The sequence below is a fragment of the Callithrix jacchus genome, chromosome 13 (assembly GCF_049354715.1).
Source record: "Callithrix jacchus isolate 240 chromosome 13, calJac240_pri, whole genome shotgun sequence".
Taxonomy (NCBI): Eukaryota; Metazoa; Chordata; class Mammalia; order Primates; family Cebidae; genus Callithrix; species Callithrix jacchus.
Genome location: NC_133514.1, coordinates 116159375 through 116179707, shown reverse-complemented (window position 1 = coordinate 116179707; position 20333 = coordinate 116159375). Strand labels below are relative to the sequence as shown.

Here is a 20333-nt window from a genome sequence, read left to right as displayed (position 1 = left end):
GTATGAAAGAAAAATAAAACCTCAGAACCCCAAACTCACTATGTCTCAAACTCACTAAGGGAAAAATTAAGCTTGGAAACCGAGTCACACAAAACCGCCTCCCACTTTGTTCTTAAATACACAGCTGTGAAGATAGAGGGCCACAGAGGTGCCCAGAGCCCTGCCCTCCCAACTTGCTCACAAGGAGATTCCTTGTAGACCCCCAAGATCTCTACCCTAAAGCAGAGTTCTGTTGACTTTCACCTGACAATATCAGTTAACGGCGTATCTTCCCAGGCACGGGTCAGAGACAGGACTAGAAGCCATCTCTGCTCACCTGAGACAAATGCCTCCTCTCCCTGAGGTCGTCTTCGTCTTATGTAGAAATGCAGCTTCCCTGAGTGCAAGATGAATGCCTCTACCCCTGCTTTCACATGTAACATGTGGATTTTGGGAATGCTGAGCAAAACTTCAAAAGACAGTGACTGCATCTCTCTTCTATCTACCCTGCCTGTTGTTTTCTTTCCTCCTTTCCTCTCCTGCCCATTGTTTCTCTTTTACATTGAAGCCTCAAGTTACTCTTTGAAAAAAAGTAATACAGGAGTTATTAAATAATTTTTAGGCAGATAGTAAGGGTAAAGGTTCTCAGTGGAAATTTCCCCCTAGTAAAAAACAACCCCTGCACCATCTCTTTTCTCACAGAAAAGGCAGCTTGCAGGGCAGAGCTGGCAAGCTTGGCAAGCAAACGAAGTCCCTTAGAAACTGGGTTCATTCAGTAAGGCAGTTCCCGCCATCTTCTCCTTGTCACCAGGTGTACCAAGAATCATGGCCCCTCCAGACGACACCATGTGTTAAAGTCACGTCAGCAGTCCAGGTCACAGATCCTACCCAGGCTTTTTCCTATGCACGTCTTCAACCTTGGCAAAATAAATAAATCTCTAAATTCATTGAGACTTGTCCCAGTCATTTTCTTTGGTTTCACGCTTGCATTAAAAAACTGAAAATTATATGTCATTATGTTCTTGTTTATTATCTATCTTCCTCACCTGACTGAGAGACTCTTGGGGCAGAACCGTATCTGTTGTGTTTTCTGATGGACACCTGTGATCAGCATGATCAGCATGGCATGGTTGCACAGATTTCTGTTAATTAAAAAAAAATCAATGCATTTACATTAATTCTCTTTCTGAGCTACTGATTTTATAATATATATCTACCAGTGACTTTTTGTTTAATTATTATAATGTTAAAAATACTTAGGATAAGATAGAAACATTTTCCTTCCATTCTAATTTAAAATTTTTTATTATATGTGTGCTTTTTTTCACAGCTTGATAATTTCTCTGTTATAGTCTCTAAAAATCATACTGACATTTTGATTAGTATGAAAATTAACATATACATTAATTTTTGAAGTAATTCTTATCCTTCTAATACATTGCACTTTCATTAAGTATCACACTATCTTTCTCTTTTTATTCAAATATTATTTTAATATCTCAGTGGAGTTTTATGTTTTAGAAAATGTTCCTAATGACTAATTTGTTGCTAGGCTCATTCAAAGGCATTTTATTTTTAAGTTGTTATTGTAAATTATTTTAACAGTTATATTTTGAATTGTTTATTGCCAATATGTGAGAAAGGATTTGGCCTATTTTCCTGGTTTAAGTTACATAACTAAACTTTTTGTATATTCTGATTTTAATATATTTTGTAGGACTGTTGTGGGTGGACTGAATGACATAAGTATATAAAATGGTTAAATTAGCATATTTTACACATTATCAGCCTTAATAGATAGATACTTCTCTTTTTCCTCTCCTTGTCCCCCTCCCCTCTTCTTTGTCAAGAGGCAGAATCGGTGCCTGTGCGTAGAGAGGCCACTTGCCCACCTCGTGCTGCTCATTCTAGTTCCCGTTGTTTCCGATGGTATCACATGGGCTGGAGCATCAGAGGTGTTTAATTAATAGTGCTTTTTCATTATAACCAGTCTAGGGAAGCATCTTATAATTTCTGGTTTCTCGAGGTGTTTTTCAGGAGTAGATTTTAAATTTCATCATATTTTCCTAAGTGTTTTAATTTTTGAATATGGTTCATTATATTTACATATTTCCTAATTTTCTATTGTCCTTAGATTTTTTTGTTAGTCACAGAGTAATTTTTTTAAATGTTATATTGACTTAGGTTTGCAAGTATTTTATTTAGAGTCTTTGAATATATCACAAATAAAAAAGAGAACTACAGTCTAATTCTTTTTTCTGTCAATTTTAGGTTTTAATGTTAGAGTAATGGTGGCTTCCTAAAATGAATAGAATTACTTGTTCAGTGCTCAAAGATCAATCTCTCTCCCCCCACCCCCCCGCCTCTCTTTCTCTCTCTCTCTCTGTGTGTGTGTGTGTGTCTTTTGTCTCTCTTACACTTTAGTGAAAGACTCAATCGTATATCTATTCGACTTAAGACTTACCTGTTTCACTGAACCTAAGATACCATCACTATCACTGTTAAAATATATCATTGTTTATATATTAGTGAGAAGGAAGAAAAATGCTACCTATTAGACTGTGACTAAAAGAAATCTTACCAGTTAGAATTCTACTTTCTACTTATTAAAATCTATTTGGATCTCTTAAGAAACAACTTTAAAAAATCATATATTAGGTTTTCTCATGTATGTACACATATGAATAAAACATAAGTAAAATAAATCTAAAGTTCTCTTAACTATTTTTCCCATTGAGCTCTATGCTTCTGAATCTCTTAGATGCCAGATCATTGTCTGTGTAGACAAGACCACCTATCAAGAACAGCGACAGGGCAGATGAGTGAGCAGATGTGCCACCATCTTCTCAGCATGTCTCTTCCTGGTTGCAGATACCATTCTGCAAGTTGCGCTTCGCATACACGGGCAACAGCAGCCCCCTGCTGCCAGCCCCCAGTCCTCCCTGGGTGATTTCAGCTGCATCCCCACTTCAGAGGTGTCAAAGTTGACGAAAGTTTATGTCTCAGTACAACATGAACTGTGGTGTCTGATTCCTCTCCTTACCTCACCCTCCACATTCAAGCAATTAGCAAGTGCTTTTAATTCTGAATCAAACCATTTATTTTTTGTATTTATTATAGCTCCTCATCTCTGTCCATTCTCACTGCCACCCTCTTGGTCTAGGTCACATGGGCTTTCATCTGGATGGCAAAACAATCCTCCAGGTGTCTCCTTTTCTATCCTCCAGCCCCTAAGGCCTTCACATGGCAGCCCAGTTTTCCTAAACCCCTCGCTGCGACCCTCAAGCCGCTGCATCTCTTCTTCCTCCCTTGGTGTAGATGCCATATTTCATTTCCTCAGAGATCCTCAGCTTCTTCCAACTCTTGTCTATCCATGTGTTTCTCTTACATTTCTGCCATCAGCTGCATATTCCCGTTCTCAGGTGTCAGCATATGCATCGTGTTTTCAGAGATATTTTCCTGACTCTCTTCCTAATTTTCTGTGCCCTTGCTCTTGTTATTGTCTACTTCCAAGTATATTCCAAGAATAGTGTGTGGGTGGTGTGTTCTCATCCTGTGCCCCTTGAGGATCTCCTCCTCTTATCTTGTCTCACGAATGTCAACTGGGCAGAGGACAGAGCCTCAGGGGCTTTCTCTAGCCTCATCATCTAAGGCATCAGTCCTCAAACATTTGGGAAGCATCAGGGACTGGTTTTGTGGTCAGTGGTGGGGGGATGGTTTTGGGATGAGACTGTTCCACCTTAGATCATCAGGCATTAGCTAGAGTCTCATAAGGAGCTCATAACCTGGGTCCCTTGCATGCTCAGTTCACAACACAGTTTGTGCTCCTGTGAGAATCTAATGCCCCAGGGGATCTGACAGGAGGTGAAAATCAGCAGTAATGCTCACTTGCCTGCTGTCACCTCCTGCTGTGTGGCTCAGTTCCTAACAGACCATTGACCAGTGCCAGTCTGTGGTCTAGGGGTTGGGGAGTCCTGATCTGAGGGGTATGCCTCTGTATGACAAGGCAGCCTGTCATTCCAACCTGGACCTGTGAAAGTTGTGGAATGATGAATAATTCTGGTCCTCAGCACACAACTTTGTCTGCATGTTTTTGATCAGCTTAATCGACTTTAGAGAAATGCGTCATCCCCCGTTCTGTAAAGGCATCGTGTCTGTGACTTAGTCCTATGACCCAGCCAGGCCATGGTTGATTTGACCAGGGCTGGGAACTGGCTCCAAGTTTCTTCAGTCCATTGGCTGGTCAATGACTAATTAATATACCTTCCTGAGAAAGTAGTTGGAAAGAGATGGAGAGAAGAGAATTACTCTGCAGTGGTAATTTGAGTGGAAATCAGCATGGAGTTAATATCAGTCAAGGAAGCGTGAACGCAGAGTGAAAGCCAGAGAGGATCAGATGGGAAAGAGGAGCGGATCTGGGGAATGTGGATAAGAACACCTTTATCTTTGAAGAGAAGGAAGGAGAGAGAGGGGGAGATGAAGAGAAAGAGGAAAGGGGAGGAGGAGGGTGGAGGGAGAGCAAGGGGGTGAGAGAGAAACTAACAAAGCAGGAGGCACCTCCTGGATCACAGACATTGATTCCTCTACCTCCTTCTTCACATCCCAACTAGCAACAACTCCTTACAATTCTGTTCCAAGTAACATCCAGCACATGTATGGAAATGGGTGTGAGCATATGTCTGCACCTGCCACCTCCCTCTTCTCTCCATGTACTGGACTTCATGCCTCGGAGACCTGTGCATGCTTCGACTTATTCTTTCTCTGGGCTCGGCTGGGAGTGCCTCTCAGGGTCAGGAGGTGCACAGCGCCCAGGCCCACCATGCTCTGAGGCCCGTTCCACGAGTCCTCTGGCTAGGGCCCCACAGGCTCAGAGAACCAGCCAGGAGGTGAATTGATTTGCCCCCCAGAAATCTCTCTTCTTCACAGCTAAAAGCCTCTTGAATCATCTGCCGAGCCCTTTGCTCTCTGTTCCTGCCCACAGGATTCTACCCTGGGCGATCACACCTTCAGAAGAGACTGCCTCTCATTCCAGCCTGGCCCATAGGGAAAAGTAGTTTCTGAATGTGGATAGACGCACAAGGGCAATAACACACAAGGAAGTGAGCAGGCTGCAAAGCCTTCGATGCCTATGAGGTAGGGTCCCTCAGGAAGGGTAGCTGCCCTACCTCGGGCTGGTGTGGACACCACTTCAGAGCCGAAGGCAGCTCTGGAGGGTGGACACTGTGTCCGTTTGTCTTCCAAATGACAAAGCCAGCACGGCTCACTCATTTTACTCTTTCATCCATTTTCATTTTCCTTGGAGTGAATGGAAATTTCTCTAATTGAGTTAGCAGATGAACTCAGCTTAAGGGCTGGCCTTTGTTTTGCATTTATTTGTTTCATGAATGTGAATTTAGTTTTCGTCTTTTTATGCACTCTCATATCTGCTTTACAGGGATGTTGGAAGGGCTATAGCGGGTACTCTCAAAATCATATCAATTTAGACCAAGACCCCAGAGTGTCCTAATGTATCCCCTTGAAGGATCTGGCAAACTGTATTCCCTGGAATGCAAGGAACCAGCTCATGATGCTGTCTGTTCATTTCACAACTTTGGAGCCATTTTAAAAGTACATACACATTTTTAAATAGGCTTCGTTTATTAGAGACATCAAATGCTGGTTTTTTTTCTTTTTTGAGACGGAGTTTTGCTCTTGTTACCCAGGCTGGAGTGCAATGGTGCGATCTCGGCTCACCACAACCTCTGCCTCCTGGGTTCAGGCAATTCTCCTGCCTCAGCCTCCTGAGTAGCTGGGATTACAGGCACGCGCCACCATGCCCAGCTAATTTTTTTGTATTTTCAGTAGAGACGGGGTTTCACCATGTTGTCCAGGATGGTCTCGATCTCTTGACCTCGTGATCCACCCGCCTCGGCCTCCCAAAGTGCTGGGATTACAGGCTTGACAAATGCTGTTTTAATGACTTTCTCCTTTTTGCTTGCTTTATGTAAACCAAACACAATTCATGTTGTAACCTAAGTGCTCCTTTTTGTTCTTTGTAGGCATTACAGAGCATATCTCAAGTTCCAAAATCTTGCATAGTGTCAAAGCCAAAATTGCACTGGTCACAGTTAAACATGTCAGGAAGACTTTTGTCCAGGCTCCTGCAATAGAGAAGAACAGTTGGAGTTCAAATTGAACTCGGCTCCACTGAAACCAGTGGCTGAAGAGGCAGAGCTGGCAGGAGGCGTCGTAGGCCAACTGCGTTTGCTCCTTGACCTTACCTAAAGGAAAAGCACATTTTCTCATTTCTTTCAGACAAGAAGTAGTTTTACAGCTCGGAGTAAGGTGCCCACTAAAGTTAGTTCCTACCCTCCCACAGAAGTGAGGAGATAGAGTTCTATTTTCTGAGGATTACGTTTTAAAGCCATGCCTTCCAGAGCATCTAGAAAGACCATCGTGGCTAGTGAAACCGGCAGGAGGCTTTGAAAAAGATTTAGATCTTCCAGGGGCAAGACAATGATGTGTCTTTAATGATGACAAATGAAAGGAAGCCTCATAGAACAGGGAGATCAGGGGCTTGAGTTGGGAAGAAACCTGCCTAAAGTCAAGTCAGGTTGAGGGGAACATCAGGCTGTCTTGCTCAACAGGAAGTCATCCAATGCCAGGGCAGCTAGAGAGGGATGAGTTTCTTAACTACTGGTGTGTGTTTGCGAGTGTGTGTGTGTGAGTGTGCTTTCCTTTTGAACTATGAGGGCGATAGTGGCATCACAACTTACAGGAAGCTGCAGAGGAGACTCCTGGCCACAAGCAAAGCCCAGTGCTGCCCGCGAAAGCTGGCACCATCTCAGGCAGTTTATGTTGAGCCATCAGGTGACAACACTTCCTATAAGAAAAAAGAGTGGGGATGTCACAGAGATGCTCTGGGCACACAAACTCAGTCCTGAGTCTGCGGTGGCCCAGAACCATCCCTCAGGGTGGGGTGAGGTGAGCTGGCCAGCAAGGGGCCAGGACACCAGCTTCTCCCTGGGTCCAGAAGCTTCTGTGTCTGCCAGTTGCTCCAAGCTGTCCAGATGTACGATGCTGTAGTGTCTCAGATAAGACAAACAGCAAGAGGTGGGAGGAGACCAAGTCTCCATTTCACTCTGGAGCTGGAAGGGAGCCAGCTGCGGCAGCCACCCTTACAGAAAGGGCTGCCTGGAAATAATCTGACAGGAAATCTATGACGTTTATTAGGTCTGTCATGATCAAGAAGGCATTTTTCCCCTTTGTCTGTTTTCTGGGCTATCTCAAGCATCTTTCTGAGAATAAATAGCCCTTATCTGTAATAAGATCCGACAGGCCATTAATGCATAGAAAGTATGATATCAGTGGGGAAGAACAGGTGTGTGGGTGACAAGAGTTTCTTGACCCTAAAGCCACTTTCTTTGTGCAAACCAGCCTCCTTCCATTCACACAAAGGCAGTTTCTCAGCAAGTACAGGAGAGCTGTTTCCATCTGGCAGGGGAATCTGTAAGAGAACTGGCTGCAGGACAAAGGGGACCTGGGGTCACCACGCAGAGAAAATCGCCCTGCACTGCATAGAGGCTGTTCCCCCGGATCCGAGGGAGGCCGGCACTGGGAGACTAGGGAAAAGAGAAAAGAGAAATAAGAAAAATGAGTGGCTGCCGTAGCGGCTCCGTTGGGTTGAGGCAGGAGTGACGGAGCGCTGCACTGGTCTGCTTGTGTAGTGTAGTTGTTCGGGTCGCCTGCTGCTCCTTGGAGTGAGTTGGCCCTCATGCCTCCTTCTTGCAGAGTGATGTGGCCTCTCTGGTAGCAGCAGACCACAGCGCCAGCTGCCTCGATAGCTGGTAAAGCCCTCACTATCTGCAGGAGAGAATTTGGGTTTCCCAGGGCTGCTCTGCTCACACAAATGGTCTCTACTCATTTCTAGATTCTTAATCTTGTGCAGAGGATCACTTTCTGAACGGTCCAGGAAGAGGTGCGCTTGTTAATGCTTCAGAAAACAAAGTTTAGGCCCAGCATGGTGACTCATGCCTGTAATCCCAGCACTTTGGAAAGCCAAGGAGGGTGAATCACTTGAGACCAGCCTGGCCAACAGGGTGAAACCCTGTCTCTACTAAAAGTACAAAAATTAGCTAGGTGTGGTGGCATGCACCTGTAATCCCAGCCACTTGGGAGGCTGAAATATGAGAATCTCTGGAACCTGGGAGGTGAGGGTTGCACTGAGCCGAGATTGCACCACTGTACTTTAGCCCGGACGACAGAGCGAGACTGTCTCAAAAAAAAAAAAAAAGAAAAGAAAAGAAAGAAACAAAGTTTAGTTTTCTGATGTCTTGTAGAAGATGGTGATTCCTGTTTATTCGTCTATATCTAAGTTAAATCGCACCTCCTGCTTGACACTTGAGGCTTTAATTTATATTTTGGCATTAATCACAGCATGTCTTCTATTATATGTGAATATGTGTATGTTTCCTTTAAATTCTGGACTTATAGAAGTTAGGAAATATATCTTATTTCTCTTTGTAACTGTTAAAACAGTGACTGCATAATGAGTAAGTATTGCATTATTGTTCAACTGAATTTACAATCTCTCTGTCGAAGGGAATAATAATGGCAACAATATTCCTTATACAACTCTCTTCAAATATTAATATTTCCACACTGGGTATTGTCAATACTGCATCCATTTAGTTATTTTTCTAAAGCCCAGGTGTTCCTTGTGAAGCTTGCAGGGCAGGAGTGGATAAGCTCATCCAGGGCATATTAATCCCCAGTATCATTTTTAAAATAAGTAGCAGTAGTACCTAATATTTAAAAGAAATAAGGGTGCTATCAAAAACGGATCTCACCATGGCAACATTGTATGCACTGACGCTGGTTAAGATGGTGCTGCTGTCCTCCAGGGAGAGATGACAGCAGCCTGAGCGGAGACGGTAGCAGTGGAGGGTGGGGTAGGTGTGCTTAGATGGTGGGAACAGAACCCATAGGATTTGTCCCCGGATTAGCTGGGGACAGTGGCGGTAAGGAAATAAGTCGCTTCAACTCCTGCCCCCGCCAAAGCCAACCCAGGGCTCACTTAAGTTGCTTCTGAATGAAGTGACCTGGATAGAAGGTAGGGGCATTGCCGAAGACATGAAACACTGGGGGAGAAAATTTTGGAGGAGATATTTGGGGTTGGATGTGATTTAAAGGCACCTGTGAGACATCCCAGCAGACAAGGCTGCTGTCTGTGGTTGTGCATCTGGGAACTCGGGAAGAACTTGGCTAGGAGAGGGAGGGATGCCTCAGTTACCAGCATCCACAGAAAGAAGAGCCCCTTTGAGGAGCATCCAGTTACATGTAGAAGGTTTCATTCACTGATCAACAGAGAAATAAGAAAAATGAGTGGCCAGGAGCGGTGACTCATGCCTGTAATCCCAGCACTTTGAGAGGCTGAGGTGGGTGGATCACCTGAGGTCAGGAGTTTGAGATCAGCCTGGGCATCACAGGGAAACTCTATCTATACTCAAAATAGAAAACGGAGCTGGGTATCGTGGTGCATGCCTGTAGTCCCATCTACTCAGGAGGCTAAGACAGAATTGCTTGAACCTGGGAGACAGAGGTTGTAGTGGACTGAGATTGAGCCACTGCACTCTAGCCTGGGCAACAGAGCCCAACTCTGTCTCAAACACACACACACAGACACACACACACACACACACACACCAACACACACACACACCCAAAGTTAGCATCATTTATTAAGATTTAATAAAATTTTGTACAGTTAAGAAGTTTCATGAATTCCAGATCAAGGCCTTCCTAAATATTTGTTATAAAAATGTCACGGCAAAATACAAACCTTATATTCCTCTTTTGGCTTTCTTGTTTTATAAGAAGTTGCCCAGAATCAGAGGCTCATGATCAATGCCACCTGCTGCCTGTAGCAGGCTGCCCATCTTCATGAGGCTGATGACAGCCTGACAGCTGCTTCCTGACCCTCCTGCCCCCAACCTGTGGCTCCCTGGGGCTTTCTGGGGCCCAGGAGCTGAAGGTGAATTGGATGAGTTCTTCTGGACACGTTTTCCCCCAGTATTCTCTGCCTCTGCCTCTGCTCCCCACTCCTCTTCTTGCCTGTTGCTGTCCTAAGTCAAGCCACACTGTGTCTCTTCTGGACCCTAATGTATTTCACCCACTCCTCCCAGCAGTCCTGAGTGAGTGCATCGTGTGAGCTTTTGCAGCACTGTGTCCTTCTCTGACTTAGGACCATAAGCACTCACCTCCAGTGCCACCCCTTACCTTGCACTGGGAGCTCCGCCCAGGGTCTCCGGCTCCACTCCCACCTCACCCCATGCCCTCTCCCTGATGGGCCCAAGCCCTTCGCACTCACCTTTCTGGGCTGTAGTGGCTTCTGCACTTGCTGCTCCTCACCCTGGAGGCTTTCTGGAGACCCAGAGCCCCGGCTGACTCACTCTTGTCACTCATATCTCAGGCCAGACACCATGGCCCCAAGAACCTTTCCTAGATCCCTGTCCTGAGGTGGCATATCCCCACCTGCCCTTCACTGTCATATCCCTGAGGACTTATTTCCTGCAGCCCTTATAGACAATTGGACTTACCTGCCCTCGGTTGTTTACTTCCTTGTTCTTTGCCTGCTGTGACCCCAGCTCCATGGAAGCAGGAGGCGCCTTGTGACACTTGTTCACAGCGGGATCTCCGATGTCTAGCAGAGTGTCTCGTGTGCAGCCAGCAATTCATATTTGTTGAATCAATAAACAAGTGAAGAATAAATGAGACAGCATGGACATGGAGTTCTAGGTTTCTGGTGTTACTACGTGTTAACATTACGTCTTGAGAAAGTCATTTCACACCTCTGGGTGTCAGTTTCCTTCTCTATGGAACTTGAGCATGTGGACTCTCACTTGGCAAACAGTGGCTGTTCAATGAGTGGGAGCACTTAGGGTGAACAAACACCGCATATTGTTCGAAGTTTTTTGTGCTGTCACTGAGGCCAAGGACACAGATGTGAGCACTTGTCACAATCCAGACCTGATGGATGGGTAACGCGTGTGCATCCTTTTAAGTCAGCAGTTAGGTGACGTGTAATTCACACCTTTATAAAAGGATTTTTTTGCAATAGTGCTGATGACTGCTCACTATCAGACATGTTGTCTAGATTTGGCTACATTCTTTTTTTCTTTCTATCCATGTATATAACATATTGATTTATTAAATTAAAAAATGACTATTAAATTTAAAAACATAACTTATTAAATTGAATTTATTACATTAAAAATGCATACATTTCTGCTATTTTCCAGGAATAATGCTAGACATGGAAATACAGGGGTGAAAAAAAAACAACAGCAGGCATTGGCCTTGTTTTCAGGAAGTTCCAGGTATTAGTGGGGACGGCTATGAACAAAGAATCGCATGTGAGAAGCAGTCGAGGAGAGTAGAGGGGACCTGAGAGGATCAGAGAGGGGTCCTGAGTTAGGTGAGGGCTGCAGAGGTGAAGGTGACTCTGAAGACACGTCCTTTCTACTGGGAGCAAAAGATGAGTGGGGCAGCAGGCAAGTGTGTGTGGGAGGACAGGAGAGGAGACGCAAGGAGGGGTCTCGGAGACCAAGGAGGAAGGGAGAGTGGGTGAGAATGAAGACACCTTTAGGGGCTAGGAATTGCCATTGGGATTTTAGATTTTATGCTAGGGAACACTGGGGGTTTAGAATGGGGAGTGACATGACATCATAGAAAACAGCATGAAAATGCTCTGCCCCAGCAAGGAAGATTATGTCCATTGTCCCCACCCTGCATCCACCAGATTACTTCTTACGCCAAAGGAGATTACTGCAGATTTTCCTCGATGACCTAGTTCTGTAATTGCTCAGTCAGCTCCTGCGACTGCTGTCATTGCATCTGCAGCAGTTCCAAGGCGTATGGGGGGGGTCTTGGTCTGGGGGCATCAGGTCACTGAGGCACTGAGATGCCGTCCTAGTGGGCTCACTCTTCCTTTAGTCCTTTGCACTAAAATGCCCTGTTTTTGAATTCAAATTTACTTCCTCTTGGAGGTCAGATGTAGGCATTATGTAACTCATGGTTGTAAATAATGTCTGTGCAGAAACCAATCTTCTACAGAGTTGGACTTTATACACCACAGGATAGAATTTCTTTTTTCAGAAATTTAAAACACTGTTTGATTAAGAAGAAAAGATATTCTAATGGTCATATGTTGCTTAGCAGTGACGATACATTCTGACAAATGCTTCATTAGACAATTTCATCACTGTAGAATCACCGAGTGCACTGACACACCTCTGGATGGTATGGCCTACTAGACACCTAGGCTGCCTGGTGTAGCCAGTTGCTCCTTGGCTATAAACCTATACAGCATGTACTGTGCTGAATACTGTAGGCAATTGCCACACAATGATATTTGTGTATCGAAATATATTTAATCATAGAAGAAGCTTAGTAAAAGCAGAGGATTGAATATCTCTATCTATCTATCTATCTATCATCTATCTATCATCTATCTATCTATGTATCTATGTATCTATCTATCTATCTATCATCTATGTATCTATGTATCTATGTATCTATCTATCATCTATCTATCTATCTATCTATGTATCTATCTATGTATCTATCTATCTATCTATCTATGTATGTATCTATCTATCTATGTATCTATCTATCTATCTATGTATCTATGTATCTATCTATCTATCTATCTATCTATCTATCTATCTATCTATCTATCTATGTATCTATCTATGTATCTATCTATCTATCTATGTATCTATCTATGTATCTATCTATCTATCTATCATCTATCTATCTATGTATCTATGTATCTATGTATCTATCATCTATCTATCTATGTATGTATGTATGTATGTATGTATGTATGTATCTATATCTATCTATGTATCTATCTATCTATCTATGTATCTATCTATCTATGTATCTATCTATGTATCTATCTATCTATCTATCTATCTATCTATGTATCTATCTATGTATCTATGTATCTATCTATCTATGTATCTATCTATGTATGTATGTATGTATGTATGTATGTATGTATCTATCTATCTATCTATGTATCTATCTATCTATCTATCTATCTATGTATCTATCTATGTATCTATGTATCTATCTATCTATGTATCTATCTATCTATCTATGTATCTATCTATCTATCTATGTATCTATGTATCTATCTATGTATCTATGTATCTATCTATGTATCTATCTATCTATCTATCTATCTATCTATCTATCTATCTATCTAATGGCACACTTGTCTAGGGCACTTACCAGGAATGGACCTTGCAGGACTAGAAAGCGCTCTGGGTGGGCATTCAATGAATGAGCGGTGAGTGAGTTGAAGGCCTAGGATACTATCGTGCACTACTGTAGACACAGGCCGCACTGAATTTACTAAAAATGTTTTTCTTTCTTCAATAACAGATTATCCTTAGCTTATTGTAACTTTTTTACTTTGTAAACTTTTAAATATTGTCCAGTAATTCTGATTCGTTTGTAATAACACTTAGCTTGAAATAAAAACACATTGCACAGTTGTACAAAAAAGGTTTTTTATGCTTATTCTTTAAGCTTTTTTTTCTGCTAAAATTTAAAAGTCTTTGTTTGTTTGTTTATTTACTTTTTATGCTTGTTAAAACCAGGACACAAACACACACACACACACATTAACCTAGGCCTGCACATGGTCAGGGTCATCAAAACAATATCACTCCCTTTCACCTCCACATCCTGTCCCACTGGAAAGCCTTCAGGGGCAATCACATGCATGGAGCTTCCATCTCTTCTATGACAATTCCTTTTTCTGGACTACCTCCTGAAAGACCAGCCTGTGGTTGTTTTATAGTTAACTTCTTTTTTTTAGAAGTAGAAGTACACTCTAAAATTAAAAGATAATAAAAAGTATCATATGGTCAAACATAAACCAGTAACACAGTAATTTATTATCCAGTATTATGTGCTGGACATAATTGTATGTGCTAGACTTTTATAGGACTGGCAGTGCAATAGGTGTGTTTACGCCAGCACCGCCACAAACACATGTGTAATGCCTCGCACTCTGGTAAGAGGATGGCTGTGACATCGCCAGACAGTAGAAATTCTTCAGCTTCATCCTAATGTTATGGGATCTCAATCCTATATGTGGTCCACTGTTGACCGAAATGTTGTTATGTAGCACATGGCTGCGTTAGACACAATGGCCTTCTCCTCAGAGCGACAATGTGCAGTGCTTGCATCAGTATCAGAGGGTGCACACCGGAACCTGTGGATTTGTGTGTATCCTCCCCAAGCTTAAAGTAGCTTCCAGAATTCTAAAAGTTTCCAGATTGACTTCTCCAGGTCGTTCTTTCACAGCAAATGTGTGTACCCCTAGAATGAGGGGGCATTTCCTTACCTCCTACTGAGTCTGGCAGACCTGCTGCCAGAGCTCCCTTGCCAGCGACCCCCTCAGGAACATTGCCCATGGCGGTGCTTTCTGAAGCAAGTTTGCATTTGTCACCACGAGGTCAGCCTTACGGAAATTGAAATAACTTCTCTCTCCTTATGATTCTGTTTTCCTGCTGCTGCTCTGCACAGTCTGTTGACTAAAAGGAGCCTGTCCTGAAAATAAGACTCTAAACCATTTAAAAGCAAAAGGACAAATTAAAAAGAAGTCCTTGCAAAGCCTCTTGAATTAAGCAAATACCTGCTCCATTTTTTATGTTAAGACAGACAGAATGACTAATTAAATGCGGAGTAGACCAAGACATCTTGTAACACCAAATGGCTCCAATGACTGGCTGACAACATTTTCCCATTGTTTCTGTAATCATTAGTGTTAGGAGAATTCCTAATCAATTTCTACCAGCAAATTAAAGCTCAACAGAACACTAATTGGTATTTCCTTTATGGAAAAATGGGGTTACATGTTGTCTTTTCATAGATAAATTGACAGGGACATGGGCTGGCTCCAAATGTTAAGACTTGCATTTCAGAACATGTGTATCATTCAATTCAAATAAATGAGATAAAATTTAGGCTATTCTGTGCTAGATACTATACAAATTGTTGAGGATATGTTGCTGAATGAGAAACTACTGTAACTCTCCAGAAAAAGTTTCATACTGGACATAAACAAGATGGAATGAACTATAGCATATAGTGAAATACCCTGACATTGGTATACACAAGAAAGGTGAAGAAGAAATTATTTTCTTCCTCTGAGCTCAAAACCTTTGGTCTGAACTTGTAAGGTTACATAGAAGTCACCAGGACCTGAAGATCATTACAGGTAAAGGGAATGACATGAGTAGGTGTGGGACACACAGGTGCCTACGTGGCTGTTGACATGCCCATTAGGGGAGTAACATCCAAGTCATGTGCTTTTGCAATAAAAACAAAGGCCGAGTTCAGACATGACCTTCTTACCTAGACCATGGGTTGCCCGGGCTCCTGTAGAGAAAGCAGCAGCGTGGAAAGATGATGATAGAAAGGGTGGGCTAGTCCTGCCCCTTTCTTAACCAGGGCAACTCCCATCAGAGTAGAGGGTTTTCTGTTCTGCCATGTCAAGATTCTGGAAAAGGTGCATGCTATAAAATATAATTTGAAGAAAGTGTTCCATTGTTAATAAAATCTCAGATGTAGGGAAAGTCAGTACTTTCTAGATCGGGACAAAATGAATAAAAAGGACTTTTTCTGTGATGTGGCCATCATTTCTTCCACTACAGTGGAGGTGAGGGAACGACAAAATATGAGCCTGCCCTGACACACAGAGTGAGAATTCTGCGACTAATGATTACAAATGGCAGCTTCCCTTCCCTGCAACTTCGCAATCTCAGAAAGGGCAATCTGGCTAAATTTGGTCCTGAGACTCTTTGCTAGTCTTAGGTTTCAGGCAGCAAATTGGAGTGTGAAAAACAAAGACAGAGGCAGTGAATGTGTGTTTTGGATTCTTGGTAGAGGCTGATTTAGTTTTCTGGCATCTTTCGTTGGTTTAATAGCCCTGTTTATCACTGAATATTTAAATTGATGCTTTACCTCTCTGAGTAGGTGTGTGAATCTGTGGTCTGAGGACAAGGTAGGGTCTTTGACTTAATTATAACGGATTCGAGAGGTGATGGACTCTGGCTTGTAGTACAGCATAAAAACTCTATGATGAGGCCGGGTGCGGTCTCACGCCTGTAATCCCAGCACTTTGGGAGGCCGAGGCGGGTGGATCACAAGGTCAAGATATCGAGACCATACTGGTCAATATGGTGAAACCCCGTCTCTACTAAAAATACAAAAAACAATTAGCTGGGCATGGTGGCACTTGCCTGTAATCCCAGCTACTCGGGAGGCTGAGGCAGGAGAATCGCCTGAACCCAGGAGGCGGAGGTTGCGGTGAGCCGAGATTGTGCCATTGCACTCCAGCCTGGGTAACAAGAGCGAAACTCCCTCTCAAAAAAAAAAAAAAAAAAAAAAAAAAACAACTCTATGATGTAGCCAGGAAAGCAGAGTGGAGGGATTCACAGCAGAGGTGCTGGAATCAGATAGGCCTGGCTGTGGGTCTGACTCTGCCTTGTGTTCACAGCACTAAGTGGTGAGCAATTTCAGAGGTCACCGTGCAGCGTGGACTACCGAGCTTGCCTCGCTGAGATGCCTTAAGCATTAAGTGAGACAACAGAAGAACTGAGCTTACCTCAGAACCTTGGCTTTCAGCAAACCCATGTCGAGGGTCACCACATGGTTTCTGTGGCCCAGAAGAGTGGGCACCAGTGTAAAATAAAGCATAAGGCATTTTTGATTAATTAACAGCAAGATGATGTCAAGAATATCAGCACACCCTTTAGAACCACTTTATGCTTGATTGTATTTTTTTTTCAGCAAATATTCAGTCCTCCTCCACGTGGGAGAAGCAGGTTTTCTTGCCTCAGTGATGTTGGCCTGGCCATGCCACCTGCATTGAAACGTGAATGGATGTGACAGTGGGGCGCGAGATGGGTGCCCTGAATGTGCTTGTGTGATTTGGTTTGGCCTTCTGCGCTCTTGTTCTCTGTGTGAGCAGAGGGTGTCCTAGGGACCCACTTCTCATTTGCCCTGGCTGTTGCAACATCCTATACATGCAATAGACCTGAATCCTGCCTTTACTGTGGATCATGGCCTCCAGCGGAACCACAAAGCCACAAGTGAGAAATAAAAGCCTTTGTTGCTGTAAACCACTGAGATTTTGGGGGCTGTTGGTTAGTGCAGCCAAGTTGCTTAATGCACTTCATATATCTTTTATGACGTCAAATAGAAAGAAACGTTTAGGGTCGAAAAGGCTTAGGAAAAGCATGATAAGCCATGAATCCTTGAAATCTGACTCGTCAAAATTCTAGTCATCTCCCAGTATGGAGTAAGGCCGTGAGTCTGCCAGCCTGAAGATTTTCTGAGCTCATTTAAAAGCAGACATTTCCACTGACCCAGGAAAATACTCTCTAAAAGTTGCATGTTAGGGGACTGGAGGAACTCAGGGAAAAGCCACCTTCCTCCATTTTCATCCACAAATGCATGTGGGACACAGGAGAAGGATTTGGATATTGAAATATCTGTTCTTAAAATAAAAGAGCAATATCTACACCTTGACTTGTGGTTTTAAAAACATAGCCTCATATTCAAAGTCCTTGTCTTTAAAATCTAAACAATCAGTTAGATTTTTATTCCTATAACACTTGTCAATTCTCTGTGGGTTCATGTTTTTATACATTTTTTCCTGTTTCTATATATGTTTCTTATTTTCATATATGAAAATTCAGTATAGTTTTAATATGACCTTCTATTTATTGAATACAGAATTATACTGCCTTTAAGTTTGTTATAGCACATGAATAGAACATTCAGTTTGTTCCACCTAGAAACAAAGATGGTGTTAAACGTGGATTAAATCACTATCCTCAGTTTATTTTGTTTCCTTCTCTGTGAGTACAGGAACACATTTTTTAAAACTGTATTTATCCTGATCTTTTATATCACATTCCCATTTTTCTATTTACAGATTGCTACATCACTCATTCTGTAAGATTGTATCTGAAGTATGAGTCTGGCTGTAGCTTTCAGAGACTCATGATTTCGTTTCATGTCCCAGCATGTGCTTGAAGTGAATGCAGAGAGCATTCGTATGCTCTTCATGTATTTCTTGAGCATCCACCGTGTGTGAAATTATAACAAGGCACTGGACAGTGGTAAACCAAGTCAAAGGAATGCTTTCTCACCATCTGTTCTGGATGAAAAACCTTAGAGTAGTTAAGTACTAGGCTACAAATTGGAGCTCCATTGTAAAATCCCTTTAAAATGCATAGGATAAGCAAACTCTATTATAAAGTCAGCATGTGTTTTTTATTCTGGCACTAATAATTCTGTTTCCTTTTTCTAATTATTAGAAATTAGAGCTCTTTTTTTGGCAAACATCTTAGTTATATGAATTTTTCATCTAGACAAGTAAACAGCAATTCAATAGTAAAAAAGAAATTGGATTATAGGAATCTAATTTTGGAGGCAAGTATGTAAAAGAATTGTTCTTAAAATATTGGATGAAATGCAACTCTCCCAAAGATAAAAGGAATTGTAAAAAAAATAGAGAAGCTCACATTCCCAACATGTGGCTTGTTGAAAGTGATCAGTGAGCAATCTGTGCCCAAATGCTGCTAATAGTGCTTAGCCTTCGAGTGCATACTAATGAGAATGTGCTGGCACACAGCATCTTGATTCATTTGACCTTTGAGAATGCAAAGTTGGCATAACTTTTGAACCAGTGAAAATAATTTCACATGTCTTCCATTTTAATTGTCTTTGTGAACACATTTTAACAAGTGCATCAGTGTGCAGACATAGATTCTCTTTTATAACGATGTACCCCTTAGACATTTTGGTGTGCTGGTCTATCGGCTAGTTCCAAGATAACATCCTCTCCTGAAATGTCACAGTGATGCTCTTCAGAATAAGACCTAATAGGTATAAATCAATTTACGATGTTCAAAGTGATCTCAAATCCATTCACTCAATTGATCTCTGCAGCTAGCCTGCCTTATCTCATTCAGAAATGTAGACTGCACATTTCCTATGTGCAGGTTGAGGTAATCGAAAGGACAAGTGATATAAATACAAATACAATCTAAAATAAAATATTATATTATAAAAAGAAGCAATCAGCCCTTACAGAACTTTCAGCTTCATAAGTCAAAACTTATAATTTAGTATAAGATTGACAGAAACCTTAGAAGTCAATGAAATTACTTAAGTAAAATTACTCAAGATCAAATAAGGACTTAATGTTAAAACTTAGGTTAAAACATTGAATTCTGATTTAGCGTTCACACTAACATAGTGTGATTTCAAAATTGTGTCTTTTTAAATAAAAAGTGTTTATTTTGAAGAGTATATTTTTGGAAACGTAATGAAGAGAAAATGAGCATGTTTTCAATAACATTCAGTTATTGGGGTGGAAGGAGAAAGTTTTTAAACAACACATTTGTCAATGAAACTTTAGGAACCAAAAGCAAAAGCAAGGACGTAGAAGTGAAGCTCTGTCTTTCCTCGATCAGAAGGGAGGGTGATCCACACCAGGGATCTTTAATGGGGGATTACATCACTGGCTCTTGCCAAGGGATTGGGGTGTGGTTCCAGGTCATAGTGTCTCCTCTGTCTGTCCCGCCCCTTCAGGTAATAGTTAGGGCTCAAATTCTGGATTTGAAGGCTGAGTCAACACCTAGAGTTTGGCGTATTAGGGAAATGTCTTAAGCTCTTCAAGCTCTTCTTTTATTTATTACTTTCTGATTTTTTTCACCAGATGCTAGAAAGGGACAAAGCGAAACAAGCCAATGATTCAATCTTGTTGTGATTGAAGAAATAATAATCTAGAAACTAGTAAGGCTTGTGGGCATTTTGGAATCTCTTGCAAACACAACAGATTAAAAGAACAAAGTCAAATATTCAGTTATCCAAGAATGCAGGTGACTGTGACCCTATAGTTTTACAGTTAATTTAAATTACCTTGAATAGTAAGCATAGTTTAATCGATTGATATGAATTTTTTAAGCAAAGATGATGAAGAATAGCCAACCTTGGCCAAGGGTTATGATCCAAACCTTAATTGTCTTGTAGAAATACTATGGAAGATTCCATCTAATTTCTGCTACCTAAGTAGCATATTACTGAATCATTCATGAGAGGATGAGAAAATATTTATGGCTGGTAGTAGGAAAATGAATCGGGTTCAATATCCAGTCATAGTGGGGTTTCAATGATTTTTATCTTTATGCTTTCTCTGTGGCATCAGATTTTATAGTGGGGAAAAAAGAATCTCTAAAAATACAAAAAGCTTAGTTGTTTTTGTATCCTTCTATAGGTTT

The 20333-nt window shown here is 42.0% G+C and overlaps 1 protein-coding gene and 1 long non-coding RNA gene across 3 annotated transcripts in view; one reads left to right on the top strand and one right to left on the bottom strand.

Moving 5' to 3' along the window:
* Window positions 1-20333, top strand: part of FBXO15 (F-box protein 15) — a 448818-nt gene that overhangs the window by 388389 nt on the left and 40096 nt on the right. The gene's annotated exons all lie outside the window — the stretch shown is intronic.
* On the bottom strand, window positions 5597-10633 carry LOC103787728 (uncharacterized). Its single transcript, XR_001906756.4, has 3 exons — window positions 10557-10633; window positions 6735-6841; window positions 5597-6119 (listed from the first exon to the last, which is right to left on the bottom strand). It is a non-coding gene; the product is annotated as an uncharacterized LOC103787728 (long non-coding RNA).